Genomic DNA, 12,910 nt, shown 5'->3' on the forward strand with positions numbered 1-12,910 from the left:
ATGAAAATAAGTAGCTTTGTAATATATCTTATCAGAGAAATCTTCGTTCTTCTTCAGGACTGATCTTCAATTCTCAAAATCACCAATTGGCTAAAATCTGTTTAATTTTTCCATTAGTGAGGTAGGTTGTGCCCATTTTGGGCTTTTAGGCGAAAGCAGTGTTTTTTATTGTGAGCCATAGCATTTTTATTTTTACCTGTGTTTTTTCAATATGAGTTGATGTGTCAATGGCAGGATTTGGGTGTACTGATAACTTAATGCCAAACTTTTATTAACTATTCATTTATTTTGGTTTTTGATGTTTCTTATTTTCCTGCAAAAACTAATGTCATATTTTTTCTGTCAGCATGATTAGGTGAACACCACGTTTCTATAGTTTTATTTATGTATTTCTATTTGCATCACATACTGAGAGCCATACCTTTTCAGTTTTTCATTTGTAGAGCCGCATGAAAGCCTGTTTTCATTAGACTGTGTGCACACTTTGCAGATTTTTAGCGTTTATGCTGTTTTTTCGCTGCGAAAACACTGCGTAAATGCAAAAAATCCGCAACCCATTGAATTCAATGGCATTCCGCAATGCTGTGCTAATGCTGTGTATTTTTCCGCTGTGGAATCACATCGCTGAAAAATACGCAGCATGCTCATTCTTTTTGCGGAATCGCGGGAATTCCGCACACATAGGAATGCATTGTTCTGCTTACTTTCCGCATGTGGCTATGCCCAACATGCGCAAAGTAAGCGAAAAATGTGCGGATGGTACCCAGGGTCTGGAGAAGAGGAGACTCTCCTCGAGGCCCTGGGTACCATATCCCTGTTAAAAAAAGAATTAAAATAAAAAATCATGATATTCTCACCTTCTGGCGTCCCTCGCAGCCTTCCCGCCTCTCAGCAACGCTCCCAACATCTTCCGTTCCCAGCGATGCCTTGCGACAATGACCTGTGATGACGTAGCGGTCTCGCGTGATGCTACATCATCTGGGATCATTGTCACAAGGCATCGCTGGGAACGAGACTTGCCGGGAGCATCGCGGGGATTGGGAACGCTGCAGGGGACGCCGGAAGGTGAGAATATCACGATTTTTTAATTTTTTGTTATTATTTTTAACATTCTACCTTTTACTAATGATGCTGCATAGGAGGCCTCAATAGTAAAAAGTTGGTCACACTTGTCAAACACTATGTTTGACAAGTGTGACCAACCTGCCAATCACTTTTCCAAGCGATGCTACAGATCGCTTGGAAAATGCTAGCATTCTGCAAGCTAATTACGCTGGCAAAACAGTATTTTTTCGCGGGAGTTCCCCATGCGGATTTCCTGCGAATTTCCCGTGGCAGGGAGTTGCGGAATTGCCACAGAAATTTCCGCATGAATTCCGCACGTGTGCACATAGCCTTAGTGTAACAAGCTATACAATGTATTGATGCCATTTTAGGATCACTAGGCGATATGAGCAAGAACAGCAGTTCTGGTATTGTTTTTGCAAGTTTTTGTTGCAGTGTAAACCATTTTTTATTGGAAAAACTGGGATTGCAGGGGGTGATTTGACTTTTTTTCACGCTCAAAACTTTACTTTTTTACTTATTTTTCACCAAAATGTATTAGTTTCTCAAGAGGAGTTTAACGTGCAGTGTTCTGATCACATTAGTAATACACAACACCAACTTAAACAGTGCTGTGTATTGTGTATGGCAGGCCTGGAGGCCTTTGTAAGGCACCCTCTATCGCACTACCAGGGGGCCGATAGGCTGATATGGGGTGCTGTCCCTCTGTCAAACTCCTTGTGTGTTGCTGTCTTTATTACCATGGCATATGAGGGGTTAAACTGCTAAGATAGTCAAGATGGCTGTGTATATTGGTGGGCCCCTGCAGCTCTCAGTATAGAGGTTGTACAGTGCGATCACCATGATGTACATACTGTATATATGTCATGTAGTGCCAATGGGGTAAGAAATATGGGGGGAATTTATCATTGGGGTTGGTTTAAAGTCAGTTTTTCTTGTGGATGAATTGCCATTATTTGCACCAAGTTTGGCACAAGGCTCCATAAATTTTGCTCTCTTTAGATAATACCCTTCGGATTAGAAATTGTTAGTTCACTTTTACGTCACTAACCTTTTTTTCAAAAAGCCGCAAGTCGTAAATATGGCTAAAACGGGAAATGCTGGAGACAGCCTCTTGGCAAAGAAAAAAACAGACAGTTCAAAATACATTAAATATAGTGTACAAACTGTATAAATATGTTTAAAAAGGAAAAATGACACAAAGTACACAAAAAAACAGGTGCAAAACAAATGAACACATGATACATTTCCCCTATGGAGTTCTGTTCTCTATCAACATAAAATCAAAACTACTTGGTGCACAGTTTTGAGCCTTTTTGTTTCTTTAAAGGGGGTTTTCCCGTCACATAGCTGATACAAGAGCGCCTAGAGTCACACCCACATTGTATGGCCTGTATAAAGGGGGAGAGTTTCCTGTACAGGCACATCATCGAAGAGAGCTGGCTGACCACTGACTTTTAGCCAGCCCCCTGCACACAGAAGTCAAAGCTGGGTTTGGAGGTCCAAGGACTGAGCTTTGGTAACAGAAGTATATTAATAACTCTTTAAGGATAGTGTTATGGGATCTGAAATCAGCATCCTTGGACAGATTCTCCGCATTCCTCCCTGCCTAACAGGTCCCAATGGTTCCCTGGTACTCACCTTTTCATCCGTATACCTTGATCAGGCCTGCAGGGCATGGACCATTGGGTTCAGAGTATTTGCTAGTTTTTGAGCAAGCTGATCCGATTTTTCACACCTAGCATCCAATTTACATCTGAATGTAGTGCGATTGCTATCAGACTGCAATGCGATTTTAACATCAGCAATTACATAGAGAAATTATCGAAGTCATTTCCACATCATTTTCAAAGGAAATATTCTTCAAAACACACATATATATATATTAGAATAAAAGCTGGCAATTCATGTGCTGCGTACAGTTAAATCAAAGTGTGTCAGGTTAGAATAGAATATATATATATATATATATAGAATACATATATATATATATATATATATATATATCAGTGACACACATATATATATATACAGTTAGGTCCATATTTATTTGGACAGAGACAACATTTTTCTAATTTTGGTTCTAGACATTACCACAATGAATTTTAAACAAAACAATTCAGATGCAATTGAAGTTCAGACTTTCAGCTTTCATTTGAGGGTATCCACATTAAAATTGGATGAAGGGTTTAGCAGTTTCAGCTCCTTAACATGTGCCACCCAGCATTTGGCTGGATCTGAGCACACAGTATGGCTCTGAATACCTCAGAATTAATTCGGCTGCTTCTGTCCTGTGTCACGTCATCAATAAACACTAGTGACCCAGTGCCACTGGCAGCCATGCATGCCCAAGCCATCACACTGCCTCCGCCGTGTTTTACAGATCATGTGGTATGCTTTGGATCATGAGCAGTACCACGCCTTCGCCATACTTTTCTCTCCATCATTCTGGTAGAGGTTGATCTTGGTTTCATCTGTCCAAAGAATGTTCTTCCAGAACTGTGCTGGCTTTTTTAGATGTTTTTTTAGCAAAGTCCAGTCTAGCCTTTTTATTCTTGATGCTTATGAGTGGCTTGCATCGTGCAGTGAACCCTCTGTATTTACTTTCATGCAGTCTTCTCTTTATGGTAGATTTGGATATTGATACGCCTACCTCCTGGAGAGTGTTGTTCACTTAGTTGGCTGTTGTGAAGGGGTTTCTCTTCACCATGGAGATTATTCTGCGATCATCCACCACTGTTGTCTTCCGTGGGCGCCCAGGTCTTTTTGCATTGATGAGTTCACCAGTGCTTTCTTTCCTTCTCAGGATGTACCAAACTGTAGATTTTGCCACTCCTAATGTTGTAGCAATTTCTCGGATGGGTTTTTTCTGTTTTTGCAGCTTAAGGATTGCTTGTTCCACCTGCATGGAGAGCTCCTTTGACCACATGTTTCCTTCACAGCAAAACCTTCCAAATGCAAGCACCACACCTCAAATCAACTCCAGGCCTTTTATCTGCTTAATTGAGAATGACATAACGAAGGGATTGCCCACACCTGTCCATGAAATAGCCTTGGAGTCTATTGTCCAATTACTTTTGGTCCCTTTAAAAACAGGGTGGCACATGTTAAGGAGCTGAAACTCCTAAACCCTTCATCTAATTTTAATGTGGATACCCTCAAATGAAAGCTGAAAGTCTGAACTTCAACTGCATCTGAATTGTTTTGTTTAAAATTCATTGTGGTAATGTCTAGAACCAAAATTAGAAAAATGTTGTCTCTGCCCAAATATATATGGACCTAACTGTGTGTGTATATACTGTGTATATATATATATATATATATATATATATATACATATATACAGTCATATGTAAAAGTTTGGGCACCCCTATTAATGTTAACCTTTTTTCTTTATAACAATTTTGGTTTTTGCAACAGCTATTTCAGTTTCATATATCTAATAACTGATCGACTCAGTTATATTTCTGGATTCAAATGAGGTTTATTGTACTAACAGAAAATGTGCAATCTGCATTTAAACAAAATTTGACCGGTGCAAAAGTATGGGCACCCTTATCATTTTCTTGATTTGAACACTCCTAACTACTTTTTACTGACTTCCTGAAGCACTAAATTTGTTTTGTAACAAATAATAATTAGCCCTAACGATAGTGATCGGGGTGGTACCTCAGGTGACTAGTCTCAAAGGCTTCTCCCACTCTGATCTTGAATGACAGGTCTTTCTTGATGTACACATATAGGGTGAGACCTTCCATTAACAGGGGGATGGGCGAAAGCTCCAGGGGACCAGCCTCTTAGAATAGTCACCCGACCAGCATGGACCCCTGCCAGCATTTAAATGTATGTTTTCTCTGAAATGCAGCGGCCTTTCCAAGTCAAACATCCCTGGCTGAAATAATGCAGCCAGTGTCTGGTACATGCTACCTGTGGTTTGGGCAGCATGTATCAGCTGTCAGGTTCTATTTTGAACTTATAAACTGATTCCAATGTTATCTCTAGGAACATGACTGCACATTTTAATAAAACACTGGAAAAGTGCTTCTTTTTACAAGAACTATCCGATCTATCTATGAACATGAAAATAACCCTTTAACTTTTTGGCCCACTCTTTTGACAACTAAAAATCATCATAGAATGTTAGAGTTGGAAGGGACCTCCTGGGTCATCGTTTCCAACCCCCTTCTCAATGCAGGATTCACTAAACCATCTCAGGCAGATGACTGTCCAGCCTCTGAAGACTTCCATTGAAGGATAGCTCACCACCTCTCGTGGCAGCCTGTTCCACTCATTGATCAACCTCACTGTCAAAATTTTTTTTCTAATATCTAATCAGTGTCTTCTATCTTTCAATTTTATACCATTGCTTTTCATGTTTCCATGTGCAGATGGGAATAATGATGATCCCTCTACACTGTGACATTCCTTCAGATATTTGTAGACAGCTACATTGTTGTGAACTCATTTTCTGGTTTATCTCTGGCTTCTGGTGAGGGTGGTGGAGCTGGATGTGTTGACAGAGGAGTCGTGAGTTCTCCATCTGGGCTCCCTCCAGTGGAAACAGTAGGTAATGAAGCTGATCTAAATGGCAGAGACCTGCCACCTGAGGAGGAGGACTATGAGTGGACATCAGGAGTCTCTGACTGGATTTAAGACAGCCGACTCTCTAATTCTGTGCTGGCGATTTTCCTGCCCTGAGGTTCTGGCTTCAAGTTCTGTTCCTGCCTTCTCAAGCTAAGTGTGCTCTGCTATTTTTTCACATGAAATTTGGTCTGGTTTTCTCAGTTTTTGTTGTCAGCCAGCCCCTGCTGGGGCTGTGCTGAATTTCCATTCTTATGTCTCTGTTTATGCCAGTTTGCTTTTTGTCCCTGATCAGATTGGTCTCTTTTTGCTCTGTCTTCAGAATATACCAGAGTGCTGATATAGGGAATTGAAGTCTAGTGACTTCAGGGTTTTTGTTATCAGAAAGTGATGGACATTTTTTGGCAGGGTTTTGTGTGTGATTGCAGACAGCATCTTTCCTTTCCTGTCCTTTCTAGTTAATGTGGGCCCCATCGTTTGCTCAGCCTATTTTTCTATCTGTGTTTGTGTTTTCATCTTGTCTCACCGACAATACATGTTTGGGGGCTGTCTATTGCTTTGGGGTCTGCTCTGGGGCAGTTTAGATTTCCCCTTTTCTTGCTTTAGGTTTATTTAGTTCTCCGGCTGTGACGAGGCGTCTAGGATCATCGTAGGTACGCTCCACGGCTACTTCTAGTTGTGTGGATAGGATCAGGGGTCTGCAATCCGTGTAGTTACCAACCTCTCTGGTTTTCTGTGGCATAGCTTGTTTTTGTTTTTCCTCCTCGGTGACTCATTCATAACATACATACTTTGCAGTCCGCTCACCATCCTGGTAACTTTTCTCTTAACTTGCTCCAGTTTTTCAATGTCGTTTTTAAAATATGGTGCCCAGAACTGGACACAGTATTCCAGATGAAGCCTAACCAAAGAGGTTTAGAGGATGATAACTACTTCACGTGATCTAGACTATGCTTCTCTTAATACATCCCAGAATTGTGTTTGCCTTTTTTTTTGCTGCTGCATCACACTGCTGACTCATTTGCAGCCTGTAGTCTATTACTATACCCAAGTCTTTTTGACACATGCTGTTGCTTAGCTCTATTCCTCCCATTCTATAGTTGGAATTTTCGTTTTTCTTGCCCAGATGTAGAATCTTGCTTTTCTCCATGTTAAATACCATTCCATTAGTCGCTGCCCATTGTTCAAGCTTATCTAGATCCTCAGAATCCTTTCTCTGGCTTCTCTAGTTTTAGCTATCCCCTGACTAAATCTTAGTCAATTGGTGGCCACTGCCCTTGAAGAACGGGCTAAGATTCCTCAGGAATGCTACAACAAGCTGGTATCTGGCTATGCATTGGGTTTTCAGCAGGCCACAACAGCGAAATGTGGTCTACTACATACTAATGGTACTTGTCATGACGGGTTGAATAATTCTGAGACTGCAGTAGTCAGTAAAAGTGTCATTTTATGCTGAATTCGGAGAAACCTCTTGTTATACTATTTGTACTGAGCTATTTGAATTGGTTTGTTTTAAGCAGCAGAAAGTTTGTACAATTTACTAATAAACTAATTTGCAATGAAGGAGGAATAACTTTGTATTGTGGTATGTTGCTGTGTTGAATCTATTATATGATAGTATTGAATGGCTCCTCCCTAAGGTCCCATTGACTTACATAGAGTTCCATTGAATTCTGCATTTTGAAGCCAACAATAGTATTACATGCTGTACTTTTTTGCAATGAAGGTGTAATCCCAGCAGAATGAACGCCCTCCCCTTAGTGAATACAAGGGGGGTCGCATGATAACGCGGCTCCCATAACTATTAATTGGATGGTGTTCAGTTGGTTTGTTAAGCTCTGGTTTACAAAGAGTTAATGTTTCAGTAAGCTGTGATATTTCATGAGTTGTCGGGCAGATTTGGCTTCCCGCTCTTTTTTTTAACCTGTTTTGATTGGCTGAGAGAGTATGAGCAGAAAGAACTTGTTATATAATCAGCTGTGTGAGACGGTTACCTCAGTTTACCTCAAGAAGATTTCAAGATCCCTCCCTCCCGCCCTGTTAAAAGTATTTCACTGTATTGTCGTGTCGTTTATTTGTGAGATAATCTCCCTGTTTTAGGGAGGATTGGGTCATGAGAGTAATAATTTTATTCAGTGATGGAGATATTTAATGGTTTGTAATGGTTATGATGAAATAAAATTGGTTGTTGAGTAACTCAAAAGAATCGCCACGGCCATTTTATGCCAAACTTAGAACTCGGTGTCCTGTGTCCTTTTTTCTTATGTATGAGAGTGGGGCTTGTGTTATCATGTGATAATGCAGAAGTATCTACAAATGATACCAAGTGTTCAGACCCGTGATTGAGGTTCCATAGGGAAGCGGTGAATACACAGAAAGCCTTTAGTCTAGTCCAGGGGTGGAGAATCTTTTCTTTGCCAAGGGGCGTCTGGATATTTAAGCCATCCTTCGGGGGCCGTACAAATTGTGCACTAACTCCACCCATAAAGTATGTTGTGATGCTGGCATTGGTGTCAGAATGTAATCTTTCATTGCACGCTTCTCAGCGTTCAGTAGTGATCACTACTTGCGTAACAGAGCAAGAAGAAATTAAGGGGGCGGCAGCCGGCAAAATACAGCTGTCAGGCCAAGAATATGCCTGGGGGCTGGATAAAAGGTCATCGAGGGCCATAAATGTTCTGGGGGCCTGAGGCTGCCCACCCCTGTTCTAGGTACGTATTGTCGGCCATACTTTTATACTTATTAATATAATAGGAGTTATTATTGTGTTACATATAAATAATGTGTAATTTGGGAAACATTTTCCTCCCAGATTCAGTCTTACAGTGTCATTATAGGCCATGGTATTGTAAAGATGCCTTCTCCAGGGTCATAAAGAGCGTCCTGGCTCTTCTTAGATTCTCAGTCCGGGTGGGACCTGCTGAGCTGTTGGATAGTGTGCGTTCTCCGGGTCTTGGCACGTATCTCCATGGCTCACATGCTTACCATCTTTAGCTGCAGTCATACGGGATGCTGGTGCCAAGAAGCCGACGCTGCTGTTATTTCTGCTCTGCTATTTGCGTGGCTGTGATAATGGAGTCATCTTTAATTGCTTCTTGATTCGTGGAGTAGTAATTTTAATGCTGAGAAATGAAAGCTACACTATGGCTTTGTAGTGTGCTCATTCTACGGCAGCGATAATGTGATACTAATGCTGTGGATGCGGCTTAGACTCTGCTCCTTTATCTTATATCTGTATATCTGTTATATGAGTACATGGAGTATTTGGACATTAAAGGGGTTGTTCCCTTTCACTTAAAGGGAATCCTCAAATGCAGAACAATACATAGAGAACGCTCTGCACTCACCACTGCTCCCGGGGTCTGGCTTTGGTTGTGGCACTGACGATGGGACGTTGCCATGTAAACTTACAGTGATTTTCCCCACGAAAAAAAGTTGATTTTAATCAATAGATATTGGAACAATAATAATTTCCACATTTGGATTCTTTTAAATAACATGTTCCTGTGCTGAGATAATCTTATAAATGTGCCCCTGCTGTGTACTGAGTAATGGCTGTGTCTGACCGTACAGGAACATGGTCTGATCATACCACAGCTTCTGGGCAGGGGAGGAAGCAAAAGAGAGTATACAGACAGGACAGCACTAGATCGCAAATTATTTGTCATGGTTTGGACAGTATTCTTGCCCTGCACTCACAGGGTTAAGTGTACGTGGCCTCTTTCTGGATCTGGGAGGGGTATTTATACTCACTCTTAGCCAGGGTTCTCTGTCAGCTATACTGTTGTTCTGATTGTGTGTCTGACCCCCCAGGTTTGCGTGTGCACTGCATTGCTTGTTTGCTTCCCGTGTATGACCCGGTCTGTCCCCTCACTCTCTACTCCGTCTCTCATTTTGGTATTGTCTTTTCCAGTTCTGACCTGCTGGCTTGGCTATCGTTACTCCGTTACAGTTTGTCCCTATTGTACCGTCTATTGCCTGTTCTGGTTTGCTGATCTGTTGCTACGTCCTGACTATCCATTCTGCCTAACCCTTTGGTACTGTCGTGCTATCTTGTTCTTTGACCCTGGCTTGATCTGGTTTCCCTTGGTAACATTGTCCTGTAGTTACCTTTCTAGGAGTTTTCCTCAGCTCCTAGCTCTCTAACTCGGTTGCATGGAGTGCCTATGAATGTGGTGTCAGACAGAGGGGTACAGTTTGTGGCCAGGTTTTGGAGGGCTTTTTGCAAAAAGTTGGGGATTTCGTTGCCCTTCTCCTCTGCCTATCACCCAGAGTCTAATGGACAGACTGAATGCACGAACCAATCATTGGAGCAGATTCTGAGATGCTTGGCCTCTTACAGGCAGGAGGACTGGTGTGAGGTATTGCCCATGGCAAAGTTTGCGTTCAATGGTCGTGTGAGCCAATCCACTGGGAAATCTCCCTTTCAGATCAACTATGGGTTTAACCCACATTTTGGAGAGTTTTCCCGCATGGATTCAGGTTGTCCTGGTGCTGAGGATACGACACAACATCTTAGAAATCTTTGAAGGGAGGTTCAGAGGAATATTTCCAAGGCCCAGGAAAACAATAAGCGGTTTGCTAACAGGAGGAGGGGGCCAGGTCCAGCATTTGCAGTAGGGGAGAAGGTGTGTCTATCCACCTGCAATATCAAGCTTAAGATACCATCTATAAAGCTGGGCCCCAAGTTTATTGGCCCATACAAAGTTGTGGAGGTTGTTAACCCAGTAGCCTACCGACTGCAGCTGCCCACCTCCTTTAAAATTCCTGATGTCTTCCACAGGTCCCTGTTAAAGCCTGTGGGGACTGTGAGAGAGGATTCCTCATGCAATGCTCCGCCAGTGCTGGTAGAGGGGCAGCTGGAGTATGAAGTAGGGCACGTTGTTGACTCCTGGTGGGTGCGCCGGAGACTCCAGTATCTGATACACTGGAAGGGGTACTCTCTGGAGGATCGGTCATGGGTTCCGGCCAGCTCGGTGCATGCCGATCGTCTGGTGTGAGCTTTCCACACCAGATACCCAGACAAGCCTGGGAGTCCAGTGGCCCCCCGTTAAGAGGGGGGTACTGTCATGGTTTGGACAGTGTTCTTGCCCTGCACTCACAGGGTTAAGTATACGTGGCCTCTTTCTGGATCTGGGAGGGGTATTTATACTTACTCTTTACCAGGGTTCTCTGTCAGCTATACTGTTGTTCTGATTGTGTGTCTGACCCCCCCCTGGTGTGCGTGTGCACTGCATTGCTTGTTTGCTTCCCGTGTATGACCTGGTCTGTCCCCTCTGTACTCCGTCTCTCGTTTTGGTATTATTGTCTTTTCCGGTTCTGACCTCCTGGCTTGGCTATCGTTACTCCGTTACAGTTTGTCCCTATTGAACCATCTATTGCCCGTTCTGGTTTGCTGATCTATTGCTACGTCCTGACTATCCATTCTGCCTAACCCTTTGGTACTGTCGTGCTATCTTGTGCTTTGACCCTGGCGTGATCTGGTTTCTGTCTCTGTCTATGCCCCTTGGTAACATTGTCCTGTAGTTACCTTTCTAGGAGTTTTCCTCAGCTCCTAGCTCTCTGGAGTTTAGACCACGCCCTCAGCAGTCACATGCTTCAGGTCCTGTGAGTCTGGAGCATGCATCGTCACCACTGCTGCCCTATTCCACAGGTATCTTTGTGCACAGTTTTGTACTCAGGACACGCGTACTGGCTCAGTGAGCAGGTGCAGTGTGCTGTTCCTGACATTATAGCTGACCAAAACATTTAAACGAGGTTTGCACTTTTTTTTCTTGAATCATGGATCCGCTGCATGCTCTCTCTGAGCAAGTGAATAGCCTCACTCAAATGATGCAAAACCTGTCTGTGGAGCAGCAAACCCTGGCTCAGTTGCAGCAACAGGTTCAGAGGGAGGTTGCTGATGCCATGCAGGGTTCTTTTCCTTCTGGGGCCCGGGGTGAGGGTACCACAGATGTTTCCTTAACTTCACCTGAATCACCTGTTAAATTGCCTGACTTTTTCTCTGGGGATAAAAAAACATTTAAGGTTTTTAAGGAGGGGTGCATACTCTTCTCGCTAAGGCCACGCTCCTCTGGGGATGAGAGTCAGAGGGTTGGGGTCATTATGTCTTTGTTAAGGGGTTCCCCTCAGGCTTGGGCTTTTTCCCTTCCCCCTACCTCCCCTGAGAGAATGTCAGTGAATGCATTCTTCGAGGCACTCGGGCACATCTACGATGAACCCGATTGTGTGAGGCTAGCCGAGGATATGGTGATGAGTGTGTGCCAGGGGAAACACTCGGCCGAGTGGTTCTGCTCTGAGTTCAGACGCTGGGCAGAGGAGATCTCCTGGGATGATGCTGCCCTCCGGGGTTTGTTCTGTAGACGCCTGTCCGAACGTTTGAAAGATGCCCTGGCCCTTCATCCTCCACCGGATTCTTTGGAGGACGCTGTGATCCAGGCTGTCCGCATGTACCGTAGGCTGCGGGCGAGAGGGGTCATGCTGCAGGAGACCCCTTTATTCTCCAACCTGAGAGACTCTGCCTCTAATCCCTAGCCCATGGAGGTTGGTGTCACGTCCTTGAAGGAAAAAGAGAGGAGATGCCGTAGAAACAACCAACTGTGCTTTTACTGTGGATCCTCTGGACATTAGAGAAGGAACTGTCCTTCTTGCCCTTCTTCAGTAAAGCCATCAGGAAAACGACTGAGTCTGGGTAACAATCGAGGAGGTTGCCCAGACTCCCAGGTACCTTTTTCCTCGCTTACTAAAATTCTGCTTCCGGTGGAACTAGAACTTGCAGGCGGTCCGGTTGTGACTACCGCCTTTGTTGACTGTGGTTCTTCTATTAATCTGATCGATGCCAAAGTTGTGACTTTTCATAAGATAGGGACAGTCAGGTTAAAAGATCCTGTTAAAATTGTGGCAATTGATTCTTCTCCTATCACCCAGGAGGGAATTTGTTTCATGACTGATACCTTTTCTCTGAAAGTGGGCTCCACTCACGTGGAAAAATTAAAGTGTTTTGTTCTAAATAATCTGCCGGCTGGACTGGTACTGGGTATGCTTTGGCTTCAACGCCACAATCCTACTATTGACTGGGTCACGGGGGAGGTCATTCAGTGGGGTTGTATGGCTAACGGTCTATGTTGTAACTTGACAACTCTTGTCACACCCAGTAAAATCTATGTCAGTGTCGTCTGTCGGTCTGGAAGGTATTCCGGAGTACCTGAAAGATTTTGAAGACGTATTTTCCGAAAGTGAGGCTGAGGCGCTACTACCACATAGA

At 43.4% G+C, this 12,910-nt stretch overlaps 1 protein-coding gene across 1 annotated transcript in view; it reads left to right on the forward strand.

The window, feature by feature from the left end:
* The window catches only part of FAM78B (family with sequence similarity 78 member B), a 229,460-nt gene that overhangs the window by 20,407 nt on the left and 196,143 nt on the right, over window positions 1–12,910 (forward strand). The gene's annotated exons all lie outside the window — the stretch shown is intronic.

Source organism: Dendrobates tinctorius, unplaced genomic scaffold, assembly GCF_039654945.1.
Source record: "Dendrobates tinctorius isolate UK_male_01 unplaced genomic scaffold, ASM3965494v1 ptg000012l, whole genome shotgun sequence".
Lineage (NCBI taxonomy): Eukaryota > Metazoa > Chordata > Amphibia > Anura > Dendrobatidae > Dendrobates > Dendrobates tinctorius.